Source organism: Hylobates moloch, unplaced genomic scaffold, assembly GCF_009828535.3.
Source record: "Hylobates moloch isolate HMO894 unplaced genomic scaffold, HMol_V3 SCAFFOLD_9, whole genome shotgun sequence".
Taxonomy (NCBI): domain Eukaryota; kingdom Metazoa; phylum Chordata; class Mammalia; order Primates; family Hylobatidae; genus Hylobates; species Hylobates moloch.
In genome coordinates, this window is record NW_026652284.1 from 82176853 (window position 1) to 82191987 (window position 15135).

General features: G+C 39.7%; 1 protein-coding gene across 5 annotated transcripts in view; it reads right to left on the minus strand.

The window, feature by feature from the left end:
- The window catches only part of NCALD (neurocalcin delta), a 447618-nt gene that overhangs the window by 133425 nt on the left and 299058 nt on the right, over positions 1-15135 (minus strand). The window lies entirely within an intron of this gene.

Genomic DNA, 15135 nt, shown 5'->3' on the forward strand with positions numbered 1-15135 from the left:
GGAGTGAACTGTAATGCAAACTATGGACTTTGGGTGATTATGTGTCAAAGTAGGTTCATCAGTTGTAACAAATGTGTCACTGTGGATGTTGACAATGAAGGAGGTTATGCATGTTGTGGGGGCAGGGGTAAATGAGACATCTCCCCATCTTCCTCTTAACTTTGCTATAAACCTAAAACTACTCTTTAAAAAGTGTCTTTCAAAAAAAATGAAATCAGCACATCCCCTAAGACACAGCTTGCCCTTCAGAGTGTTTCTATCCATTTTAAACCCAGAAGATGATATTTTCATCACACAAGCCACAGAAGCCATTTAGGATGTTCCTGCCTCTCTTTGCACTTCTGGCCAGTCCAATTCCTTGGGTGAACCCAAACCGAGCCCTTCTGAGAGTGATTCATGTGCCAGAATAGAAGCCCCAGTTCTTCCTTCTGGGAAGGTGCTCTACAAGGCTAACAGAATCAACTTTCTCCTCCTACTTGGTGGAGCCAGCAGAAGAGCCTCAGGGAGCGCCTGGGAAGCAGATCAAGTGCTTGATTAGGATGCCATCCTCTTCACAGTTAATTGGCAGATCATTTTAAAAGTTCACGCCTTGGAGATTGTTCTTTCCGGATTGTCATTTCATTTTCTTGTCACCCACGTTAAAAGAAAGTCTCTTTTGCTTGTCCACACAGTTCCCAAGCCTAATAATAATCACGGTTTCAGCCTCTTGCCTAGAATTTCTGACAGCATAAATAATGCAGGTGCCCAGAATAAAATGTAGCTATGCTGGTTTTTGCTTCTTTAGCCAAGCAGCTAGCAAAAAAAAAAAAAAAAAAAAAAAAGGAAAGAGACTGAATTGATAGATGCATTTTACTGTCCAGCTGCCAAGAAGGCATTGCCGACAATGAGGATTTCAGAATAATAACCCTAAAGAGAGGAGTTCAGAGCATCCCATTCACTGCCCAGCAGCCTGAAAGATGCATTGTTCCTGACAGGTCAGGTGGAAGACCCCTCCCGTGAATGCAGCATTCTGAGGAAATGCTAAGCCATCCATTTTTTAAAGACCCTCTGACACCAGAGATTTCAAACATGATTTGGTTCTCAAGGAGCAATACTATATCCTCACAGGTGTGGAATAATCAGACATCTAAGAACAGCAGTTTCTCCCAAAACAGCTGCGGGAAGGATAAAGATACAATCAGTTCATTTTAAATCTGTACGGTGGACTCTGTAGTTTTCGTATTTGCATTCTGAGCACTTGTGTTCGGGCTATGAAGTCAGGCTTTCCAGCTGCTCGAGAGACAAGGCCCTGGTATGAAGACTTTGCCCTGGGAAGTATTTGGACTTAGAAATATATTCTTTAAAATGTCAACATTTAAAAATTATAAAACATTATAAAGTGAAATGCTTAAAAATAAAACTTCCATCCATTCCATTATCATGCACAGGACCTTTTCTCCATTTTTCTCAGGCTCTCTTCTAATCCTTAATTTGACAAGGAAAAAAAAAATAAACACAGTTACAGTAATAATATTTAGGTAGCGATTTCCTTGGTTTGTTTTGCAATTGGCACTGCGCTGAGGGTTTCATGCGAATGATCTCACTTGATCTTCACGCTAGCCCCTGGAGGTAAGTACCATGATTACAGACAGGAGAACGCTGTCTTAGGAGAGCACACGGCACTCACCTGAGACGCTAGACTTCACAGGTAGAGTTACATATTCATGTAAGAGCTGACACTAAATTCCAGAACATTGAGAAGCCAAAAATTTTCCCTCTGTTTTTCAATCAATGTGGGCTAATAAATATCTTCCACAAGACTTCAACGCCTCCATGTTTCTCCTCTTTACATCTTTTTCAGTTTCTAGCCAAATTCCAGTGAACTAATATATCATACTATTTTTACCCATTTTCTGATTGCCACAGAGTTCAGTTGCTTCGAGATTTTCCCTGTTATAAATGACAATATGTAAGTATCTTTAGGACCAGGCACAGCGGCTCATGCCTGTAATCCCAGCACTTTGGGAGGCCAAGGCAGGTGGATCACCTGAGGTCAGGAGTTCAAGACCAACTGGTTAACATGGTGAAACCCCATCTCTACTAAAAATACAAAAATTAGCCAGACATGGTAGCACACGCCTGTAATCCCAGCTACTCAGGAGCTGAGGCAAGAGAATCTCTTGAATCTGGGAGGCAGAGGTTACAGTGAGGAGAGATTGTGCCACTGCATTCCAGCCTGGGCAACAGAGCAAGACTCCATCTAAATAAATAAATAAATAAATAAATAAATAAATAAATAAATAAATAAAAATAAGCATCTTTATATATCACTTTGCTTCCTTCAAGTTTCTTCTTTGGGAATAATCCTAAAGAGAGTGATTACTTAGCTGTAGGTATGAAAATTGTTCTGCTTGTTGACAGAATTTCTCTTCAGACTTTTAAATGAACTGTAACTGTTATTGACACTAACAAGAATTGAATACACCATTTTCCCACAGGCTTGTCAGCACTACAGCATATATATTTGTTTACTTATAAATACACGATATTTATTATTTATTTATTTATTGTTCTTAGTTTAATAAATGCCAAATAGTAGCTTAACATCATTTGGATTTTTATTTCTTGAGTTACTGAAAGGTTGAACATTTTAAAGATGTATTTGTTTGCCATTTGTATTTTCTTGTCTGTAAATTGTATTATGACCATTACTCCTTTACTTATTGAGACCTAGATTTCAATTCTTCACCAGACATAGCTTTGCACATTCTTTCCCCAATTCCCAATTTATCCCAGTGAGATTATTATTATTCTTTATTTTTTACTATATAAGCTCTATGTTGCTCTCCCGGTAAATCTCTTCCCACCCCTTGGGTTTTGCCAGTATTGTTTGTTTGACAGCACCAGGCCATTTTTGACATTCATCCCTCATACATATCTGTATATATTATTTAAAAGATGTGGGATCTTAAAGAAGGAATGAACTCATTTGTAGTTGCATTATTCTAATTCTTCATATGAATAACAGTGAGATAAACAGCAGCAGCACCCATGGTACAGAGTGAAGAGGAAAGGAGAGAACCCACTGCCCTACTGCAAACACACTGCCAGGAGCACAGGAGCAAATGAGCTGGTGGACATTCCAGGAGAATTTCAGAAAAATGGGGCTGAGGCCCTGTCACCTCCTGAACCTGTGGATGAAACGGTGCCTAAAGCCACTCTTCCTTTCAGTGTTTTGTTTCGTTACACTCTCTTTATTGTCTAACCATTTTAAATTAGGTGAGCTCTTACTAGCCATAAGTATTCTAACTGACGTTCTCCTTTACAACTTTGAGGGTTAGATATTTTAATTTGTTTTATTATTAAGAGGGACTTCAGGAATGAAGCAGAGTTGGCTCTCTGGAAGACAATTCTCCCATCTCCTGCCTACTGACCTCTAGTGATTTTGTATACTTACATAATCTTGCCTTTAATAAAAATATAGCACCAAAATTTAAGGTGCCTTTTAGCTTTAACATTTTTAAACCAGGGACTTTGCCTATTTTGTTCACTCTGTATGTGTTCACAGCATTGAACAGTACCTGGCACATTGCAGGCGCTCAAAATATATTTGATTAAATATATTTTTATTTGTTAAATAAATAAACGAGTAGATGAATTTTTAAATTTGTTTAATAAATAAACGAGTAGATGAATCGATTAATGAATGAATAAACATACATTTTGAGGGGTAAAGACTCCCCAAACAGACAGAGTTATGATTTGAATTTAGAGAACTGTCTCAAGGGTGGTTTCTTAAACTTGGACTAGGGTTTTATACAGTAAAAAAATTAATACCACTTTAGAATTTTCTGAAAATTGATATCCAGTCTCTATAGTTTTTGCCAAAGTAATATATGCCCTGTTAAGGAAGGAATCCCTGCTGAAGAATGGGATAGGCTGTAAAAAAATTCTGGCTCTGTAATGGTGCATGACATGGCTAATTCCAAATTAGCTTTTCCAGGTTAAACCGAAGCTACAAATGTCAGGATATGCTGTCCCTTGACCCTCAACTTCTCCAAAACAATACACTTGGAAATATGCAGACAATATTTGAGTTAGCTACATTGGCAACCATCTTCTAGTGCTTTCATAGCATGAAATGGCAAATAACCAGAAATTTGGGAAAGCAATCAGAGAGCAAGACCAACTGGGGACATTTTAATCATCAAGTATACAGAAAACTCACGGTAAGTAAATCGAAACATGAAGTTCCAAAGAATTGTTTTTCAAAAGAGAATAATGTCATAAAGACACCACAAGCACAAGTACACGCATGCACATACACAAGATTTGATTCATCCACCTTTATCCAAAACTCAGGCCATTTCAAATTCAACCAGTTGATTTTCCCTGCAGAAAGCTTCCAGGCACTCAACATATAAAAGAAGCAAAGTTCGTTTATATATAGATGGTCTCTTATATACAAATATTTTCCAATCAGTGCATTGCTCATAAGTAGTGATCAAATTGATTTTTAATATATGTTAAATTCAGTAAGAAACGATACAATGGTAAACAGGTAGTTACTAAGCATTTATCGTATGCTCACCATAATGCCAAGAATGTACATTAACCAACGTATTCTTACAATGACCTTTGATAGGTAGGTATTATCTCCATTTTACAGAAGAGATTACAGAAAAAGTAATAACTTTCTCAAGGTCACACAGCTAGTAAGTAGTGAGTCTGGATTTGAACCAAGTTGTCTCTGAAGATTATAGGTCCTGTGTGGTCCATGAAGGACGCAGAGCCTTCCAACGCCCACAGTTAAATAGCTACACATTTGTTGAGCCTCTCTAGATGCCAGCCCTCCACCAGGTCCTGTTTAGGATTCAGAGATGAACATGACACTATGGCAGTCATCAAAGTGCTTCCAATCTATTGGAAGTAAATAAAAACTATAAAAGACAGACTGGAAGCTGTGCTGTCAAGAAATTCAAGCAAAGTCCTCTGCAAATTCAAGATTGGCACCTCTATCCACTGGAGTATACATTGTTTCTTTGTAGCAGCACTACAAAGTGGGGAAAAAAAAACACTTTGGCAATCTACTCATAAATCCTATTCTCCCCATATCCAGGAACCTCTTGGGTTCTAAGTAAAAAAAAAAAAAAAAAAAAAAATGTAATTTTTTTCCAGCACACAAGGCCCCCACATGCTGGCTGGATGGAAAGTGTTAGACAGAGGTCTCCTGGCTGTGGAGATGAAGAGCTTGTGAAACTTTCCTCGAGACACTGCTTTTTGGGGATAAAAGTTATTCTTACTGCATAAGGTTGTTGTAAGTATTAAATGAAAAATGTGTGTGTCACCTAACATCTTCATAAAAGCATAAATCAATGTCAGTTGCCTTCCTTCCAAAACCTTCTAAAGAAACAAATTATGGAAGACAGATTATAGAATGTTTTCCTCGATTTTTGTAGTCATAGTCTATCTTTAAGTATTAAGTAAGTTGAAGCTACTCAAAATTAAAAATATTTTGGGGAATGAAAAGAAAGCCAAGTGAACATTTACTCATTCACAGAGCTGGCAAGGACGTGTCACACATTGCCATATTCCATGGCAGGTTCATCCAGAACACATTCCACCTCTTCATGAAGGACAGAAAGGAGCTGGTCGATTGCCTGCTTGGTTTCAATTCCATTCCTTCTCTTCCAGGCTCAGCAAACCCTGCAAGCTACATTCCCCAGAATCCTGCCAACTGGCTTCCAATTAGATCCAAGCAGTGGGAGACATTGGTGGGTGTGGAAAGGGTGAAGGGGGAGAAACCATTGTTTCTCTCCTTGCTCCAGCTACATACCCAGCAGTGGCAGTTAGTTCTGGTAGTGGTGGCAGCCAGCAGTTCTGGGCTCCTGTGGTGCTGACTGTTCCAGCAGCAGCAGTAGCAGCAGCCTTGAACAGCTGTGAGCTCCTGCAGTCTTTGTAATTCCAGCAGGTAGAAACAGGAGGTTCCAAAACAGATGCAACTCCAACAGTTCCAGTGAGCACAAGTCAGGGTGCTGGCCCCCCTCTGCCCTTTCTTTCTTCCAGTGGTAGCAGCCTCACAGTCTAATTTCTGGGTTACCCAACACTCCTTCTTTTTTGTTCCTCCAGCTCTTACTTTTACAATCAGGTCCGTTTTAAACCTCCTTTGTTTGACATACCTAATATGGCTTCTGTTTTCCTGAGTAGACCCTTACTGATGCAATTAATCAAGGAGTGAATGAGAGATCCCTTTCTGATGATCAGAATCATATTCGACCCAAGCAAAACCCATAAAGTACAGTCTAATTGTTTTTATAAGCCTTGTCTGGATATAAAAATATCCTCTAATATTTGCATTTATGTAGAGTTCAAAAGTTTTCTGATGACAAATGGCATCTCTTCATAGAATGCCAGAATAATTTTGGCAAGTAGTCACAGTTTTAGGCAATTAAAAATATAGTGAGCATGTAGAATGTAAAATTCTTTTGTTTTCCTCCTGCTATTAGCAAGGCCATTTTCTACATAATTGAAAAAGAAGCAAAAGAGAAATCTTAGAACTGGCTGAAAAACTAGGTCCTGGAACCTCTGTTTAAAAGGCTGCAATTCTAAGAGGCATCAATAGGAAAGTCAAGAAGAATCCTTCAATGGTCTTCCTTCAAGTCTAAGTTTCTCTTTATAAGGGCTCCCCATTAGTGAACTTCACTCCAACCAACATGCTGAGTTTGGCCTACCTTGTAATTTCACAGAGCTTTTTAGGACAAAGGTTTTAAAACAATATTTTTGGACAATCCTGGCAAGATGTTGAGCAAATTAAAAAAATGTAAAAACCACCAGTCTCCTGGCTTCTTAATGGCAACAGTATGAAAAAAAAGATTTCTAAATAGGGAGAAGGAAGGAGCCAATGGACATTACAGGTCTGATGGGCTCTCAAAATATTAGAAAATTCAAAACTATCCTCAGAATGTGCTGTTCTTTAACTGGGATTTAAGATCAGAATGCAGCCGGGCGCGGTGGCTCACGCCTGTAATCCCAGCACTTTGGGAGGCCGAGGCGGGCGGATCACAAGGTCAGGAGATCGAGACCATCCTGGCTAACACGGTGAAACCCCGTCTCTACTAAAAATACAAAAAATTAGCTGGGCGAGGTGGCAGGCGCCTGTAGTCCCAGCTACGCGGGAGGCTGAGGCAGGAGAATGGCGTGAACCCCGGGGGGCGGAGCCTGCAGTGAGCCGAGATCGCGCCACTGCACTCCAGCCTGGGTGAAAGAGCGAGACTCCGTCTCAAAAAAAAAAAAAAGATCAGAATGCAGCAAAGCTTTAGGAGGAAGCCACGCAATTCTCTGAGTATGGTGGAGGCTGACAACCACCCAGTGGCAGCACCATTGAAACAATTATATAGGGGAATGCCAACTGAGTCAACTGCAGAGGAAAATTCTGGAAAGACTCCTAAGTTTGCCTTCCAGAGTCCTAGGATGAAAACTGAATGCACTAGCTTATTTATTGACCTACATGGGGGTAGTTAGCCCTGTACATTTAAATTTCCTTTTGATCAACTGTCAAAAGGAAACAATGCAAACGCTACAATTATCCTGAACAAAATGTCATTTACTTGTCATGAAACCTCTATATCCAGTCAATTGTTTCTTTGTTCTGATCTCAAAGAATAAGGGAAGAACAAAATACCTCCTGGAAGTAGCACAGAACCTGTGCTCTATCCTAACTTCCATCCTGGCCCAGTCCCAACCTTTATATAGAAGCTAGAATATGCTATTATTACTGGCAGTATTTGTTACTATCAGTGCCAAGCTTCCTATCCATTGAGCCCTCTCAGCTTCCACTGGCCTTTTGTACTAGGGTCCTGATGGGGCCCAAAGCTGTGTCCATAAATGAAACATTGTTATTGCTATTTTCTCAGGCTGACAACAGCTTCCAGGATTACAAAGAAAACCACCATACTGGAGTACAAACACACACAGATCCTGCCTTCCCTTAATAACAACTGTAGATCTATCCTCATTACTTTATACTAATAGTTAAATTTTATTTTTTTTTTTGGCTGAACCAGTGCTCCTACCACCTCTTCAATAAAATGTGTTCAGTAAATTTACAAATCTCCTTGGGAATTTTGTTTAGCTCAACGATAAGACAAGCTGAAAATGGCAAAGAATTGAGTGACTACTATTTTTTCCAGCAGTGTGGAAGTCTTTTCTATTAACTCTTTTACTTCAACTTGACAGTAACATTATGAATCAAGAAACAGTATTCCCATCTTACAGGTGAAAAAACTAAAGGCAATTAAATTGACCAAAGTGGCAAAGGCAGAATGAAGTAAGCCCAAAATCTGAATCCAGATCTGTCTGATGTGAAAAAATTGCTTTTCTGAGTGTCCCACATTTGGCTGGCAGAAAAACAGAGGCCATCATTCATTCTGTACAAACTACCAACCACACACCATACTGAAGAGGAATCTGGACGCTATCATCCACCAAGGTCATTACATCGTGGACTATGTTTCTGTAACATGACAGGGAATCTTTTCCATGAGCAATTATATAGGCATCATTTTATTTCCCTCTTCCTTCTTTGTGAAGTGTCCCAACGTAGATACCCCCACAACTGACCCAGCTTGCAGAATTTGATATGTATGTCCCACCCTGCAGTAATTCCTCCAGACCCACAGGTCACCACTGTCTTCAAGTGGCAATTCCAAAATGGCAATCATAGGATAACTTGCATCCATCTGTTGTCATCCTCTGAGCAGAAGGTTGGGTCTCACAGTTAACGTAGTATACAGTAGGGATACTCCTGCACCTCCAGTGTGCACAGCACAATATGCCAGTGGATCTTGAGGAAGAGCTCATTGTCTGGAAGGCCTGTCCTTCAGCATCTTCCAGTCTAGTTCATCCACACATGAAGCAGCCTGAGGACTTGTGGAGGAAGTGTGAGGAAACCCAAATGGACAGAGGGTACAGTCTCAACGGAAGCATCCTTGAACAATCCAGTTATATCTGGCCTGCCTTGGAATGTGGGTAAATGGAGAGTGAGATCATCTTTGGGATGTGTGTTGCCACCATCCCTGCAGTAGCTCAAGAGCGAAGGGTCATTAGGAATCGGACATAAATCATGTTGGGCCTCCAGTTAACTCAGACTTCCCACAACTTCTGGACCTAAGCGGCAGGATATTCTGTGGCAGTAATTCAGTCAGGTTCAGTCTTCTCAGTATCTTCCAACTCTGTTAATCAGACTCTGAGTTCCCTTGACTTAAAGCAGGGGTCTGTGAACTTTTTCTGTAAACGGTCAGATACTAAACATTTTAGGCTTTGCAGGTCACACCATCTCTGTCTCAAGCACTCAACTCTGCCACTGTAGCACAAAAGCAGCTATAGACAATATATAAGTAAATAGGCATGGCTATGTTTCAATAAAACTTTATTTTTTAAAAAAGAAAACAGGAGGCAGGCTGGATTGGGCCCACAGGCCATAGTTTTCTCACATCTGACTTAGAGGATTTAGATGGCAAGGCCAAAAGATGTTACCTGAAGGCTTGTCCCTTATGGCTTTTGTTGCTAGAATCAAAGTTCATTGAAAATACTTAGAGGAGAGGAGAGAATTGAGGGCTTTTGGAAGGTAGAGAAGAGCACTGAGTCACAGTGATACAATATCACCAGGGTTCATAGGTTCCATAAGTAGCTGGAGCCATACCTCCAGCACTCAAGATACTGGGGAAGACAGCAAGACTTCGGAGAAGAACAGCTTCATAGTCCATCTAAGGAGACTGGACCCTGGGCAGCAGGGTTTCCATCTTTGATAACAAATTCCACATCTAAATGGGGCAAATTAGCAAAGAAAGACTCCCAGAGACTGTGGGAACTTAGGCAATAAGCCTCTCAGCTAAAATATCTTCAACATTCCTCAGTGTTTTAGTCTTCATGAGACTTCTAGAATCTTCCCATGATTCAGGGGTTAGAGGGTTGCGAGGTATCAAGATGAAGAAAGATCAAGTAAGATTGAGTTTGGAGTCACATTTAACTAGGTTTTTAGCATCATGCATAGTGTAAACTCATCTGCTACATGTCCAACAGAGCTTCTACTCCAGATAAAAGCTTGCTCTCAGTTTTTTTCAGGGAAAACAGAAATATGGATATGCATGTGGGTGATTTGAAATCTTTGAACAGATCGATTTTTAACCATTAAGTAAAATCATAAAGCAAGATGGCTCAGTCATATAATCTCCTTTCAACCATTATTTGCTATTTATAAAAATGTTATTTAGCAAACAGACTTCTCATACCCTAAATTAGGAGGATCCTGGCTTAACAATTCGGCAGGCATTAAGATATTTCCTACCAGAGAGTGCTATAATCACCTTGCCTCTGCTTTAGAATCACTGTTGTGCATAGAGTAACTGATGAAATATTCACGGACAAATCTAAAGACAGACAATGTAGTTGCTCTTTCAGAGGATAAATGACCACACAAGAAATAGATTAAAGCTACTACCATATTACTATATTTGTTTTCTGTGGCTGCTGTAACAATATTACCATAAACTTCCTGTCTGAAAACAACAACAATTTATTATCTCACAGTTCTGGAGGCTAAAAGACCAAAAATCAGTACTGCTGGGCCAAAGATATGATGTTGGAGCTCCCTCCAAAAACTCCAGGGTAGAAGCCCTTCCTTGCCTCTTTCAGATTCTGGTGGCTGTCAGCATTCATTGGCTTATGGCTGTGTCACTACAGTCTCTGCCTGGGTGTCACATTGTCTTTTCCTCTTCTGTCCATGTCAAATCTCCCTCTGCCTTTTTCTTTCAAGGACACATGATTGTATTTTGGGCCCACCCACATAATCCAGGATTATCTCTCCATCTCAAGATCCTTAATTTAATCACTTCTGCAAAGACCCTTTTTCCACATATGGAAATATTTATAAGTACCAAGGATGAGGATCTGACATCTTTGGGAACCATTATTTAATCTACTATAACTATCCAAAGCCACAAGTCCCTGAACAAATAGCATGTGAGACCATGCCTTTTGCTTTGTTTCTGCAATTATGTGAATTTGAGACACCTCCCAATAGCTAGAGACTTCTCAAAGATATAGATAGATACATATCCATAAATCATCACTACATTGCACAACCTCAGGGATTCACACTGCATTCTGTGGGAAAGGCATGTCCTGGAATTGTGCGATGTGATGGTTCCAAGTTATTACATCAGATAGAAACAGTTTTCTGTCTTAGACCAAAACACACAAGGTTGTTAGGAAAGGAAGATTTTCCTTAAAATTAGTCTCTATGACCAAGAATATACTCCCCCAATCATCTGCTTTCTCTTAATAACCCACAATCAACCACTGATTTTTCCTTTAATCCTTAAGTAACTTTTTCTACCTCGATTACCTTTGTAGATAGGTTAGCCACAAGGGAATGAGTTCTATACCACCCTCAAAATGGATGTGGTTCATTTCTAAAATGGAGATAGTTTGTAATTTTGTAGGGGTGAGGCATTGTGGTAGGTGCTGGGAATGCACTATGTAGGTGGAGGAGATAAAAAGTAGACAATTTTAATGTAACATAGAATTGAGCATGCAAACATGTAGCATCTTCACTCTGTCCAGGCCACCTTGGGCCATTTCTCACCTTGTTCCCTGCCCTGTCTCCTTACAGCTCTCTACTTCTGCAGTTGCCCCCATTCAGTCTATTCTCCATAACACAGCCAGAGCAACACAGTTAAAACATGAGGTAGACCATGTCACGGCCTCTGCATGGAAGGAAGCCTCCAGGGACTTCCCATCTCACGTGGAATAAAAGCCCAAATCTTGCAAGGCTGAGGCTCTGCCCAGCTTGCCAGCCCCGCTCCCAATTACTTCCCTGATTCAGTGCTTCTCTCCCCGTCACTCATTCACCTAAAACTAAAACAGAAGCACAATCCCTCTAGGCTTTTGCACTTACTGTTCCCTGTGCTCGGTAAACCCTTAACCCCAGAATCTGCAGTTCTCACTCTCTCACCTATTTGGGGTCTTTACTCAGCACTGTATTCTCAGTGATGCTTTCTCTGATGACCGAATTTAAAATTGTAATGTATTCCTTGGCACTCCCTAATTTTCTTCTCTCCTTTTTTTTTTGCCCATAATATTTATCACCACAAACTTATATGACTCATTTTTTTTTTAAGAGAGTCTCACTCTGTCACCAAGGCTGAAGTGCGGTGGCACAATCATAGCTCACTGCAGCCTCAAACTCTTGGGCTCAAGCAATCCTCCAGCCTCAGCCTCCCAGGTAGCTGGGATTACAGCTCAAGCCACCATGACCAGCTTCTTATTCATTTTTTAAATGATCTGTGTCTCCTAGTTAGGATGTAAGTTTCATGAGAGCTGGGTTTTTCAATGGTTTTGTTCACTGTCTGTTTTGTATAACCACCATCTAGAATGCTGGTACCTAATAAGTGATCAATACATATTTGTAGTATGGGTGGGTAGGTGGGTGGGTGGGTGGACAGAAGGATGGGTGAGTGGGTTGGTGGGTGGGTAGGTGAATGAATGAATGTGTATACAGAGTGTTGTAGGATTGCAGAGAGGAGGAGGGCATTTAATCTAGTCTGAGGTGATGGGTTTGAGGAAGACAAAGCGTTTAGTTCACCTTAGTCACAGCCTTCCTGGGTCAGTTAAGACAATGAAAATGTCTCCTTCTCACCTTCATTCTTCATGATGATTTTACAGTGCTAATATTTTTTTCACAACCTATTTTCTAGATAGAATATTTGTTATCGAAGAAAGGCCAGCATATTTAAGTCTCATCTTTTTCTGAGAGAAAAATGAATAACTGAATAACTCACCTTAAATTTAACAATCCCTTTAATATTTTGACAGAAAATAACTTACAAGGAACTAACAAAGAACCTGGTCTATGTATTACAAAAGGTTTTCATGATCACTACCCATCTCATTATACAGTGTTATAAAGACTCCACTATATTTTAAAGGTCTTGTTTTTATAAAGTTAACCCATATGGATGACATCCTGTAATATTTTGTGTACTTCTGGCATTAACTACTTTGTTATAAAAGCTTTCCTGTGAATAATTCATGGAATGACTTTTATCTGGCTCAATCTCTGCCTAGTGGGCACACTTAACCTAGGTTTTCCATAAACCATTTTTGTAATTAAAGAAGTAATTTAATTGTTGAGGAAATATCTTTTCTGGTACATTTTCCCATACGTGGCGCACACACACACACACACACACACACACACACACACACACACACACAAATTTAAAGTAGTTCTTTAGGTTCTGAATTACTGAAACGGAACCTGACAAATACCCTAAACTGAAACATTGACAAGTATGCTTTCATACAACTAAATAGCAAACATCCTACACAGCATCATTTGTTCTCATCCTTGATTCTTCAGACATTCAGCAATATTTTCTCTTTCTATTCCAACAGTATTATGTGACTAATAAAGGCGTTTGGCATTTTGTTTGTTATTATATCTATTTTTAAGTGCTATTTCCACCATTTTTATGTATTTATTTATTTTTATTTTTTTAATTATAAATATTTTTTTTTATTATTATACTTTAAGTTTTAGGGTACATGTGCACAATGTGCAGGTTTGTTACACATGTATCCATGTGCCATGTTGTTTTGCTGCACCCATTAACTCGTCATTTAGCATTAGGTATATCTCCTAATGCTGTCCCTCCCTTCTCCCTCCACCCCACAACAGTCCCCAGAGTGTGATGTTCCTCTTCCTGTGTCCATGAGTTCTCATTGTTCAGTTCCCACCTATGAGTGAGAACACGCGGTGTTTGGTTTTTTGTCCTTGCGATAGTTTACTGAGAATGATGGTTTCCAGCTTCATCCATGTCCCTACAAAGGACATGAACTCATCATCTTTTATGGCTGCATAGTATTCCATGGCGTATATGTGCCACATTTTCTTAATCCAGTCTATTGTTGTTGGACATTTGGGTTGGTTCCAACTCTTTGCTATTGTGAATAGTGCTGCTATAAACATACGTGTGCATGTGTCTTTATAGCAGCATGATTTATAGTCCTTTGGGTATATACCCAGTAATGGGATGGCTGGGTCAAATGGTATTTCTAGTTCTAGATCCCTGAGGAATCGCCACACTGACTTCCACAATGGTTGAACTAGTTTACAGTCCCACCAACAGTGTAAAAGTGTTCCTATTTCTCCACATCCTCTCCAGCACCTGTTGTTTCCTGACTTTTTAATGATGGCCATTGTAACTGGTGTGAGATGGTATCTCATTGTGGTTTTGATTTGCATTTCTCTGATGGCCAGTGATGATGAGCATTTTTTCATATGTTTTTTTGGCTGCATAAATATCTTCTTTTGAGAAGTGTCTGTTCATGTCCTTTGCCCACTTTTTGATGGGGTTGTTTTTTTCTTGTAAATTTGTTTGAGTTCATTGTAGATTCTGGATATTAGCCCTTTGTCAGATGAGTAGGTTGCGAAAATTTTCTCCCATTCTGTAGGTTGCCTGTTCACTCTGATGGTAGTTTCTTTTGCTGTGCAGAAGCTCTTTAGTTTAATGAGATCCCATTTGTCAATTTTGGCTTTTGTTGCCATTGCTTTTGGTGTTTTAGACATGAAGTCCTTGCCCATGCCTATGTCCTGAATGGTATTGCCTAGGTTTTCTTGTAGGATTTTAATGGTTTTAGGTCTAACATTTAAGTCTTTAATCCATCTTGAATTAATTTTTGTATAAGGTGTAAGGAAGGGATCCAGTTTCAGCTTTCTACATATGGCTAGCCAGTTTTCCCAGCACCATTTATTAAATAGGGAATCCTTTCCCCATTGCTTGTTTTTGTCAGGTTTGTCAAAGATCAGATAGTTGCAGATATGCGGCATTATTCTGAGGGCTCTGTTCTGTTCCATTGATCTATGTCTCTGTTGTGGTACCAGTACCATGCTGTTTTGGTTACGGTAGCCTTGTAGTATAGTTTGAAGTCAGGTAGCATGATGCCTCCAGCTTTGTTCTTTTGGCTTAGGATTGACTTGGCGATGCGGGCTCTTTTTTGGTTCCATATGAACTTTAAAGTAGTTTTTTCCAATTCTGTGAAGAAAGTCATTGGTAGCTTGATGGGGATGGCATTGAATCTATAAATTACCTTGGG